Source organism: Mauremys reevesii, linkage group 12 (assembly GCF_016161935.1).
Source record: "Mauremys reevesii isolate NIE-2019 linkage group 12, ASM1616193v1, whole genome shotgun sequence".
Taxonomy (NCBI): Eukaryota; Metazoa; Chordata; order Testudines; family Geoemydidae; genus Mauremys; species Mauremys reevesii.
The window spans coordinates 40,276,669-40,288,284 of record NC_052634.1 but is presented as its reverse complement, the minus strand read 5'-3'; the positions used below and the strand labels follow the sequence as shown (position 1 = coordinate 40,288,284).

Here is an 11,616-nt window from a genome sequence, read left to right as displayed (position 1 = left end):
CTTTCCTACCACCTTGTGATGCTGGCTGGCCGCAGAACGAATGCTGGTCTGTGGGTGGCCTTCAGTGGGGGTTCGGCATGGCAGGGCGCAGGCTGGCCAAGAGTCTTTGTGGCTGTCTGCTGGCCACTCATAGGCATGGTTCTCCCCTCCGCTTGCCCTGCCCCTGGATGCTCTGTGGCTTTTAAGCCTTGCCTTGGAGCTGTCAGCACCAGCCGCCTCTGCTGCAGGTGCCCAGAGGAGGAGAAGTGCTGGGCTCCAGCCTGGGACTCTGCCTCCCTCCTGCCTAGCCCTGACTGTGAAGCCTGGCCCTGACCCTGCTTCCTTTAAATGCCGTGTGGGCAAGAGGAAGAGTGTGGCAGCTGCAGGGACCAAAGTTGTGGGCATCAGATGAAGCAGCGAGAAACAACCATATGGTCAATCCACAGGAATCTCTAGCCAGACTGTTAAGTTCTGGGACCCCCAACCTATAGCCACCAGCCCATTGAACCAGCCGGACCAGAGACCTATCTCCAGTCACCCAGTGGGAGAGAAATAAACTCACTCTAGTTCACCCTGAGAGAAGGTAGCCAAACACATTGAGCTCCAGAGATTTGCAGCAAAGTCACATATCTCCAGGAGGGCCTACTGAGATTTGAACTCAGATTTAAGGATTCAGAGTCCCAAGTGCTGCCCATTAGACCATGGGACCTGCTGCTTTTTCATTTTCTAGACCCCTGTGACTCTCAGCTGGCTGGTTTGCACTCTGCACTTATTGCTTCCCACCAGCGGCTTCCTCTCGTGGGACTCTCTCTCCTCCTCCAGCGACTATAGTCCTGCACTACCGGATCCACAGGTCCTGCCCTGAGTCCCTGCATCCCCCTGCTTTGTCTCCATTCCCTGCAGGCTGCAAAAATGTCAGGGGAGGCCGCCCCTCCCTTCACTCGGTGCTCCTGCTTATATCAGCCAGCTGCAGCCTCATCTCCTGGAACTCGGGCAGCTGTCGCTTGATCCGGTCGTACAGTCACACGCTGACTGGCTCCCCTGCCTGGATGCTCTTGTAGAAATCCCACAGGCGACACTGCAGGTCTTGGCACTGTTGGGTTCTTTAATGTTGTGGTGTTTCCCCAGCCACCGGAACAAAGCCGCCAATTCCTCCCTGACTGACTCCCATCAATCCCCCTGGTTGCCATAGGACCCTCTGATGCTTTCCCGTTCTGCCAACACCGCCAGGCCTCGATCCCCTGTTCCTTTATCTTGCAAGCTCTGGATGTTCAGCTTCCAATAACCTCTGCCGTGGGTCAGGGAATTGCCCACTTTGAGCACACGGTGAGAGCTGCGTGATCCGAACTGTCCATTGGCACCACCCTGCACTGGGCTGTCGACGTGCTCTCCTTCACGGAAATCCGGTCAGTGCGACTCCTGGCCTGTCCCCGAAGAAAGGTGTATCCCCTCTGCTGCTGGTGTGAGCTCGGGTCAGAGGAATAGGAGGCTACCACCCGCCCTCCACTCATTCCATTACGGAGAAACACGTCCTCTAAGCCAACCTCACTACAGACCTGCGCCAGGTAGTGCTCATCATAGAAGAGTTTCCTCCGACGGTCAGGAAAACAGGACCAGCAGTCCTCAGGCCAGCTGCAACAATTGAAATCCCCCCTGAGACAGCTTCCGTCCCTCATTGTTAAAGGTCAGACCAGCCAACTATGGGCAGAAGCCCACAGTATCTTTTCCTACCGCAGAGCCCAAGATCAAGGAGTCACATTGTGCATAGGCACCACTATGCTCCCAGGAAACAAGCCACCCTTGCACAAAGAGAGATGAAAGGGCTTGCCAAAGCCTGGGATTGAACCAGGGGCCTTTAGATCTTCAGTCTAACGCTCTTCCAACTGAGCTACTTTGGCAGCTGTGTTGTATTTTGGCCTGTTGCTTCTCTGTCCAGGATGTTTTGGCAGCAGTTGCACACAAAAAGGACGTCATTGTGAGTGGCCCATGAAGACAAGACTCGCTTTTGCCTGCCTTGCTCAGCTTGACTTGCTGTCTCACCCTGTTCCTGCCCTAGTGCCCAGGTTCATCTGGCGGTGGAAGGGGACTGGGGGCCAGTGGTGCGGGGAGGAAGTTGAGCTGGACCCTGAGCTAGACTAGACCCTGGCGGTGAGAGTCTGGCCACCACTTGCTGCCCCACCCTGTTGTCCTGGCTTCCCCCACTGGGTGTCATTTCGGGAGGGAAGTGGGGCTTCTGCCTCCCCTCCCCGATTTTCACACCACAGAGGTGTGCAAACAGGAAAACAAACGGCTGGTCCACACCCCCACCGGAGGAATCCAATGTAGCCTCAGGATTAAGACCTAAGGACTCAGGCTGAGAACTGATATAACTCCACTCATCTGGGATTTAACAACTTGTTTTCCATGGAACAGGGCCAGATCCAGCATTTTTCCTGCCCCAAGCAGCAAAAAAAAAAACAGAATCCACAATCGATGGCAGCTCTACTTTTTTCGGCAGCAAGTCTTTCCCTCTGAGAGGGACTGAGTGGGCCAAATTGCCGCTGAAGAGCCGGACGTGGCTACCCTCTCCGTTGGCTGCCCCAGGCACCTCCTTGCTGTGCTGGCAGCACCACATGATGTAGCAGGCGATAGCTAACCCAGGTGGGGACATGACCCCACACGCCGCATTCAAAGGGCCTCTCCCTTGTGCGGATTCTCTGATGTTCAGAAAGGGATGAGTGAGTGTGGAAAATGCTTCACTAACACCTCAGCGCTTTCTAAACCTCAGAGAATCCACACGGGGAGTGGCCCTACGAATGCCCTGTGGGAAAAGCTTCTCTTGGCACTCAGCCCATATGAGCCATCAGAGAATCTGCCAGGGAGACCAACACCATAAACACCTCTAGGGCTCGCCAGACTTTTTTTCTTTAATATTTTTTCCTGATCCCCACACAGTAACTTTTGAAGCTGTTTGAACTGTTTGCAGCACCGTTATCCCTCAGTCTGACCAGATGAGTGGCCCATTTTTGCCTTTTCCAGTTTGCCCTGTTTTGAGGTGGGCCCATTTGTCTCTCTTCTGTCCTTTGTTCTGTTTCCCAGGCAAATTGGTCACCTGGCCTCCACCTCTCTCTTTGTTCTCTGAAGGACATAAATCCACACCGTGTGGAGGTCAAGAAGAGGAGTTTATTACACACAGCGCTGGCGGAGTGTCACCTGGCTTATTAGGCTCAGAGGCACTGTCAGTCAATTGATTACAATAGAATATGTGGGTTTTCCATGGGTGGGGGAAAGTGACGGGATAGGCAGTTCCACACCCCGGGATAGGTTTTGCAGCAAGACAAGATAGCACAGTAGCCAATGGTTAACAGGTTACATAATGTCTCCACCCATGGTCTCAAGTTAGCAAGTTAACATTTAATGAATACTTTGATAAAATGTTAGTAGTATAAAATATCTATGTTGAATTCTGATTTGGGGTCCATAGGAATGGAGCAACTCCTTTGATTGTCCAACAGGTACATTCCTAGGGGTTAAAGCAAAGAAACAGTGAAAGTATATGGCAATGAAGATTGTTTTCTGTGTGTCTTAAGGCAGGCATTGGGTTCCTGGGAAGGGAGGGGGAAGGATGCCATATCTTATACTGACATGTGCCAACTTTTCATAAACTCAAGGTTGTATCTGTGGGAAGAACATCTCCCTACAGAAGAGACTAACACAATAGGAACAGGGATTCTTTGTTCAATCTGCAACTCTGAATAAGACACAATTAATTAGTTCTTAGCTCCAACACCTGGCAATTTGCTGACCAGGCCTATCTTAGCAGGCAAGGCTTTCTGGTTACCCAGCTTTCTCTTAGCTGATCACGATTTGCTAGGCCTCTGGTCCCTTGACCATACTCTGGACTTTGGGTCTGGAAAAGAGCTGGCACAATCCATAGACCAGGTTGTTATATAAAATGCACATGGATTTTAACCCTTCACATCAGGGGCGGCTCCAGACCACAGCACACCAAGCGTGTGCTTGGGGCCGCATGCCGTGGGGGGCGCTCTGACGGTCGCCGGGAGGGTGGCAGGTGGCTCCGGTGGACCTCCCGCAGGCATGCCTGCAGAGGGTCTGGTCCCACGCAGCTTCGGTGGAGCCGCAGGAGCAGTGGATCCTCCTCAGACATGCCTGCGGGAGGTCCACCGGAGCCGTGGGACCAGCGACCGGCAGAGCGCCTCCCGCTGCGTGCCTCCTTGCTTGGGGTGGTGAAATGTCTAGAGCCGCCCCTGCTTCACATACAGTAATGGCAAAGTTCTTGGTTCAGGCTTGGAGCAGTGATGGAATAAACTGCAGGTTGAAATGAAGTCTCTGGAGTCCATCCACAGCTGGGATGGGTCATTCAATCCTTTGTAGAGAGCTTCAGTTTGTAGCAAAGTCCCTCCAGAGGTAAGAAGCAGGATTGAAGACAAGATGGAGACGAGGCATCAGCCTTTTATAGTCTCTTGCCATGTGGTCTTTGTCCCAAGGACACTCTATCCAGCACTTGGCAAAACTTTAGAGTTCTGTCCATAGGCAGGTCCCTGCGTACCTTGCTGAGGCACAAGGCATATCTGCCTTCTCTCAATGGGTCGATTGTACAGCTGATGGTCCTTAATGGGCCATCAAGCAGGCTAGGCAGAATTGACACCAACTTGTCTGGGGTGTTCCCCGGAAGCAGAGCACAAGTTTGAAATACGGACAGCATAGGGCCAATATTCATAACGTCAACTACAAAAATGATACACATCTAGAGATAGCATCATTATAATCAGCCAGTCAGAACCTCTCCATACACCCCTTACACGACAACCTTTCGACAATATTGGCTGCAAATACAGAACAGTGGTCGCAACGGTGATCGATACAGTTACAAGTATCAGAGGGGTAGCCGTGTTAGTCTGGATCTGTAAAAGCAGCAAAGAGTCTTGTGGCACCTTACAGACTATACAGTTACAGATTATGTCAATAACGTCACAGGAGGTGAGAAGGCATCAGTGAGACTGATACTGGAATACTGCCTCCAGTTTTGGTGTCCTCATTTGAAAAAGATGTTGTGAAATTGGAGCTGGGGCAGCAAAGAGCCACCAAATGTTGTGTTGGCTGGAGAAAAATGCCTTCTTGTGAGCTATTGAAAGAGCTTAACCTATTTAGCTTATCAAAAGAAGATTGAAAGGTGACTTCATTGAAGTGTTGAAGGGCCTTAATGGAGAGAAAAGATTGGTTATTAAAGGGCTCTTTAATCCAGCAGAGAAAGGCATAACAAGACCCAATGGCTGGAAGGTGAAAAGAGACAAATTCATATTACAACTAAGCAGTGGTGAGCTGCAGCCGGTTCGCACCGGATCGCGCGAACCGGTTGTTAAATTTAGAAGCCCCCTTTAGAACCGGTTGTTCCCCGTGGGACAAACTGGTTCTAAAAGGGCATTTAAATTTAACAAGCGCTCCCTCCCTGCTGCCCGGCCCCAGCTCACCTCAGCTCTGCCTCCACCTCCTGCCATGAACGCTCCTCCTTGCTTCTCCTCCCTCACGGCTTCCCGCGAATCAGCTGTTCGCGCGGGAAGCCTGGGAGGGCTGAGAAGCAAGCAGGCTTCCCCAGCCCAGGAAGACGACGCTGAGGTAGGAAACTAGGGGGGGCTGTGTGCCCCAGCCGCAGCCCGTCCCCGCCTCCCCGGCCGCGACCCTCCCCGGCCACTCGGCTCCGGCTCCGCGTCCCCGACCACCCCGGCCCCGGCCACCCGGCCGCGCCCCCCCCGCGTCCCCGCCTGACCCTCCCCGGCCACGGCCGCGTCCCCCCCCCACCCGTTCCCGGCCGCGACCCTGCCTGGCCACCCGGCCCCACCCCCACCCCCGTCCCCAGGTCCCCGCCCGGCCCCGACCCTCCCGGCCCTGCAACGACCCTCTCCCGCATCCCTCCCCGCGTTCCTGGCCCCGTGTTTCCGGCCGCGACCCTGCCCGGCCACCTCGCCCCCCCCGTCCCCGGGTCCCCGCCCGACCCTCCCTGGCCGCGCCCCACCCCAGTCCCCGCGTCCCCGCCCGACCCTCCCCGGCCGCGCCCCCCCCCGTGTTTCCGGCCGCGACCCTGCCCGGCCGCCCCCCGTCCCCGGGTCCCCGGCCAACCTTCCCCGTCCCCGGCCGTCCCACCCCCATCCCCGGGTCCCCGCCCGACCCTCACCGGCCGCGCACGGCCCCGCATCCCCTGCGTTCCCGGCCGTGACCCTGCCTGGCCACCCAGCCCCCGTCCCCGGGTCCCGGCCAACCTTCCCGTCCCGGCCGCCCCACCCCATCCCGGGTCCCCGCCCGACCCTCACCGGCCGCGCACGCCCCGCGTCCCCGTCCTCGGCCACAACCCTCCCGGCCCGTGTCCCGAGCCCCCAGGCCCCGCCGTGCCCCCACCTACCGGGTTGCCCGGCTCTGGACACGGCCCCCACCTCGGCCCGGCCTGGCCCCATGGCTCCAACCGCCCCTGCTGTTTTGCCAGGGGCGGGCCCGCAGCACGGGTCTGGGCGTGGCGGCGGCCCCGGCTGCCCGGCTCCAGCTCTGGCCGCAGCCCTCCCTGGCTCCACCTGGCCAGCCACCTGGCTCCGGCCACCGGGCTCCCGCCGCATCCTCCGGCTCCGGCCGCGTGACTCCTGTCCCGGCGCAGCCACGTCCAGGCAGCGCGGTAAGGGGGCAGGGAGGGGGTGTTGGAGAGAGGGTAGGGAGTTTGGGGGTGGGGGTCAGAGGGCAGGGAACAGGGGATTGAATGGGGGCCAGGGTCCTGGGGGCAGTCAGAAAGGATCAGGGGTTGGATGGGGCAGTGGAGGCAGTCAGGGCAAGGGTTCCAGGGGCAGTCAGGGGACAGAGAGAAGGGGGTTGGATGGGGCAGGGGTCCTGGGGTCTGTCAGGAATGAGAGGAGGGGTTGGATGGGGCGGTGGAGGGTACTCAGGGTACAGGGAAGGGGGTGGATGGGGCAGGGGTCCCTTGGGGGCATCAAGGAACGCAGGGGGTTGGTTGGGGCAGGAGTCGGCGGGGGGGGCATGATTCCTCCTGGGGTGAGGAGGGAACTGGTTGTTATGATTTTGGCAGCTCATCACTGCAACTAAGGCACAAATATTCAACAGCGAGGATGATTCACCACAGGAACAAGCTACCAAGGAAAGTGGTGGATTCTCCAACTCTTGATGTCATTCAATGAAGACCAGATGCCTTTCTGGAATGTGTTTGCCCCAAAAGTAGCTATTGTGTCATACAGGAGGCCTGTGATATGCAGGGGGTCAGATTAGATGCTCTAATGGTCTCTTCTGGCCATAAAGTCGACTAATTTCTAAAAAACTGAGTGTAGCATTGGGAGCAGCATCTGATGTTTTCCTGTCTAGCCGGCTTGCTGCCTAGAACGAACGCTCCTTGAGTGGGGTGATCCCCAGGGAGTAGCTCAAACCTCCAAAGTGCCTGGCCAGGGGCAGGACATTAGCACAGCAAGGGAGGGGTGTGGCAGTGACATCACAAAGGCCTTTTGCAGGACCTCAGACTATTGGTCCAAGGTGGTGGGGAGGTGGTGACCTCACAGAGAGATGCTGACATCAGCCAGGCAGGACAGGGGCGAGGGGCCAGGGAAACCTCAGAGACCCTGTGGCTTTGCTTCAGCAAGTCTCCTTCTCCAGGTCTCTCTTAGAGGACTGAGAGAGTATTTGGATTCACATATATATAGGGAGTATTCGGGTTCACGGACGTGAGTGCCAGGAGGAACCTCTTTCGAGTTTTCTTCTTCCCTTTTCCTGATTTTACTAGAGACCAGCCATCCCTGTTTAGAAGGTAAGGGCCTCCTTGAGGGAAGGGGTGTCATGGGGGTGTCACATTCAGATGCCAGTGCCCCCCCCCATGTAAGGAAGTTCCCACCACCCTGCTCTGTGTTTGCAGGGTGGGAGAGAGCAGCATCCACGGCAGTGATTTGCTCCTGGCTGCTGCAGCAGAGCAGCAGGCTTAGCTGTCAGAACTTCCCAGAGTGATGAAAGGGGAGGGGCCCATGGCTCTGTAGCAGGAGTGCAGGGCAGGTGAGTTCACGGCGGGCATTGTGGGATACTGGGGAAGGCCAGTTATGGTGGTATAATGAACAGCAGCATTTACTCTGTTACTTTAAGTTTGCTGCAAAAAGCTCTAGACCTCTCATCGAAGTCGTTTTATTTTGTCAGCAAAACAGGGCAGTTTTGTCACCAGACGTGGCATTGCAGTGTGTGCACCAGCCACATGCTACCGACTGAGAGAGCGTTGTGTGTTTTTCACACACCTGAGTAATATAATTCTGCTGAAACAACTTTGTAGTGCAGACGTGGCCAAAGATTTACTCACACACACACACATACAGCTTGCAAGGAAAACCTCACCTGCTCCTCTGCTTTGCAGAATCCAACACAAGCAAAGCTTTTCAGGCCCCAGTGGGGATGGCAGGGAGTCAGGTGTGGGCAGACACTGTATTTTAGCCACCCACAGGCACCAGGGCTTAGCTGTCTAAAGCACCTGCTTTGTAAACAGGAGATCCTGGGTTCAACGCCTCGTGGTGCCTTGTTGAGTAACTGTTGGGGTACCTGGTATTGGCTACTGTGGGGGGACAAAACACAGAGCTAGATGGGCCTTTGGTTCAGCCCAGTATGGCTGTTTAAATTATACTCACAAGGCACTGATAACAGAATTACTGAAACTTTGAGAGTTAAGAGCTGATAGGTCAGTGGCCCAGCCTGTCACAGATGACCCCCCCTCCCTCTGGGACAGGGGCAAGTCTGAGCTCTCACACCAAATGGCTCATTGTGGCTGCCAGAACCTGTGGGCAGCTCATCTAGTTTGCACTGAGGGTTGAGTTCTGCTTTGTGCACTGTGTGCGTGAATGAAAATCCTAGACTGCCCTTTGAAATAACAAAAACAGCAGGATGTGTTATTGTCCCTGCCCCAAAGCAGACAGACCAATGGAGAAATGCCGTTGAGTCCAGGGTAATACTCCACTGCCGTTCTACCTTGTTTGCTTGCTAAACTCCCTCCCAACCTTGAGGGCTCCCAGAGCCCGATATTGAGCTTGAGCCGAGATGTCTACAGTGCAAATTTACCACCCCACGGCCCTAGCCTGGGAGCCTGCACTGGCACGGGGCACCCGTGGGTGTTTCATTGCAGTGTGGACATAGCCTAGCATTATGTCTACACTGCCATTAACACACCCAAGTCACTATTCTCAAACCCTGGGTCAGTTGATTCAGGCTTGTGAGGCTTGTGCTGCAGGGTTATAAAATTACAGTGCAGACACTTGGGCTTGAGCCCAGCCTCCAAGACCCCACGAGGGGTGAGGGTCTCTGAGCCTGGGCTCCAGTCTGAGCTCCAGGAGCCCAAATCAGATCATCCAGGCCAGCCGGGCCACAGGGCTTTTATCACAGTATAGATGCCCTCTCAGGGTATGTCTACACTGCAATGTAAGCCCAGGGTTAGCAGAAGTCATGTCAGCAGCCCCAACACATAAACGTAAACCACGAGGGAAAGACCCACCCCCCAAATAAGCTGGGCAGTGTCCTTCTCCCTATGGTTCGTAAGTCCAGCAAACAAAAGTCCTTTAACATGAGCCATCCCCGCTCTGCACCCCACTCACAGCTGTTGTCCTTAGTCAGTGCAAGCCCAGAGATGCCTCTGTAGAGTTCACCTGCCATCCTGGGTGGAAAAGGGGGAAATAAGAAGGCACCGTACTCACTATGTTGTCTAGGGACTCACTCATCTCTCCACAACCACCCTGTCCTAACGTTGGTCTAAACCTAAATTTTAGTATTGAGACCCAGAGCCTGGCCCACTTGGCTTTAGAACCCCTGTCCCCTGCCTAGCAAGTGCTATTGAACTGAGGGTGAGTCCCTCAATTGGGGTCTGCCAAGCACAGTTGTGCTGCCCTCGATTCACACAACAAGGATAACAACCCTTTATTTCTCCTGCCCCTATAACATGGAGACTGGGAATCCAACACCAGCCACAAGTGATCATTTCGGCAAGTAACCCAACCTATTTCCAACATACTGTAAAATCCACATGCAGACTCATACACGAAACCTTGCAAGAAAATCTTCCTGAGGGGGTCTGAAGCACCCGCTGCTGGAGGGAAGGAGGGAGCTGTGGGTTGGGATTGAGGAGCAGCGTGAGGAGGAGGGGCCTGTGGGTTGGGATTGAGGGGCACTGGGAATAGGAGGGGGCTGTGGGTTGGGACAGAGGACAAGGGTGAAGAGGAGCAGGCTCTGGTTGGGAGTGAGGAGCACTGAGCATAGGAGGGACTGAGGGGCACTGGGAAAAGAGGGGACATGGGTTTAGGCTGAAGAGCATCCTCATTTGGGGATCCAGCAGGACAGGGGAAGGCAGCAGGTGATTCTAATTCCTTAGGGATTTTCAGTTGTGTTTATGTGTGTGTGTGTGCAGGAGAGGAACATGTTATATGCCCAGAGACCTTTGTTCCTCCAGGCTGCAAGGACAGAGGGGCTGTCAGGAAGTTGCCCCTTCAAACCCATACACAAAAAGGCCCTTCTGAGGAAAGGGAAAATCCTGAAGAGAAAAAGTAACAAAGAGGACATGAGAAAGACAGTTTAAGATCTTTGTAAGTAGTTTATCACCTGACCAGAGACTTGAACTCTGGACCCTCAGATTAAAAGTCTGATGTGCTACCAACTGAGCTAGCCAGGCTGAGAAGGCAACAAAACAAGTTGGTGTAGAGGAGAAACTATTCAAGAAAACAAGAGTGGGAAACAATAGGGGAAACCTGCTGCTCTCTCTGGCCCGGTCAATACTACGAGTTTATATCAAATTTAGCAGCGTTAAATCACATTAACCCTGCACCCATCCACACAATGAAGCCCTTTAGATCAATATAAAGGGCTCTTAATACCGGTATCTGTACTCCTCCCCGACGAGGGGAGTAGCGCTGAAATCGGTATTGCTATTTCGGTATTGCTATTGCCAGCCCCTGCCTCCAGCCAGCCCCACACCCCCTGCCCACAGCCAGCCCATCTCCAGCCAGCCCGTCTCCAGCCAACCCTGCACCCCCTGCCGTGCCTCCAGCCCTGCACCCCCTACCCTGCCCGCACCAGCCCCTGCCTCCAGCCAGCCCCACACCCCTGCCCTGTCTCCAGCCAGCCCTGCACCCCCTGCCCTGTCTCCAGCCCTGCACCCCATGCCCTGACTCCAGCCCTGCACCCCCTGCCCTGCCTGCACCAGCCCCGGCCGCCACCCAGCCCCACACCCCCCTGCCCACAGCCAGCCCATCTCCAGCCAGCCCCGCACCCCTGCCCTGTCTCCAGCCAACCCCTGTCGCACCCCCCTGCCTGAAGCCAGCCAGTCCCGCACACCCCGTCTCCAGGCAGCCCCGCACCCCTTGCCCTGCCTGCAGCCAGACCCTACCTCCAGTCAGCCCCTGCCCTGCCTCCAGCCAGCCCCATGTCCACTGGTGCCTGCAGTTCCCAGGGCAGTAACCCTGCACACCTGCTTCAATGAGGGGGGCAGGGAGCAGCTGGAACCCACACATGTGCACACCCTAGGGTGACCAGACAGCAAGTGTGAAAAATCGGGACGGGGGTGGGGGTTATTAGGATCCTATATAAGAAAAGGACCCAAAAATTGGGACTGTCCGTATAAAATCAGGACATCTGGTC

At 55.5% G+C, this 11,616-nt stretch overlaps 1 non-coding gene across 1 annotated transcript; it reads right to left on the bottom strand.

Moving 5' to 3' along the window:
- Positions 1-1,804: 1,804 nt before the first annotated feature.
- Positions 1,805-1,877, bottom strand: TRNAF-GAA. The gene has a single exon. It is a non-coding gene; the product is annotated as a tRNA-Phe (tRNA).
- Positions 1,878-11,616: the final 9,739 nt, after the last annotated feature.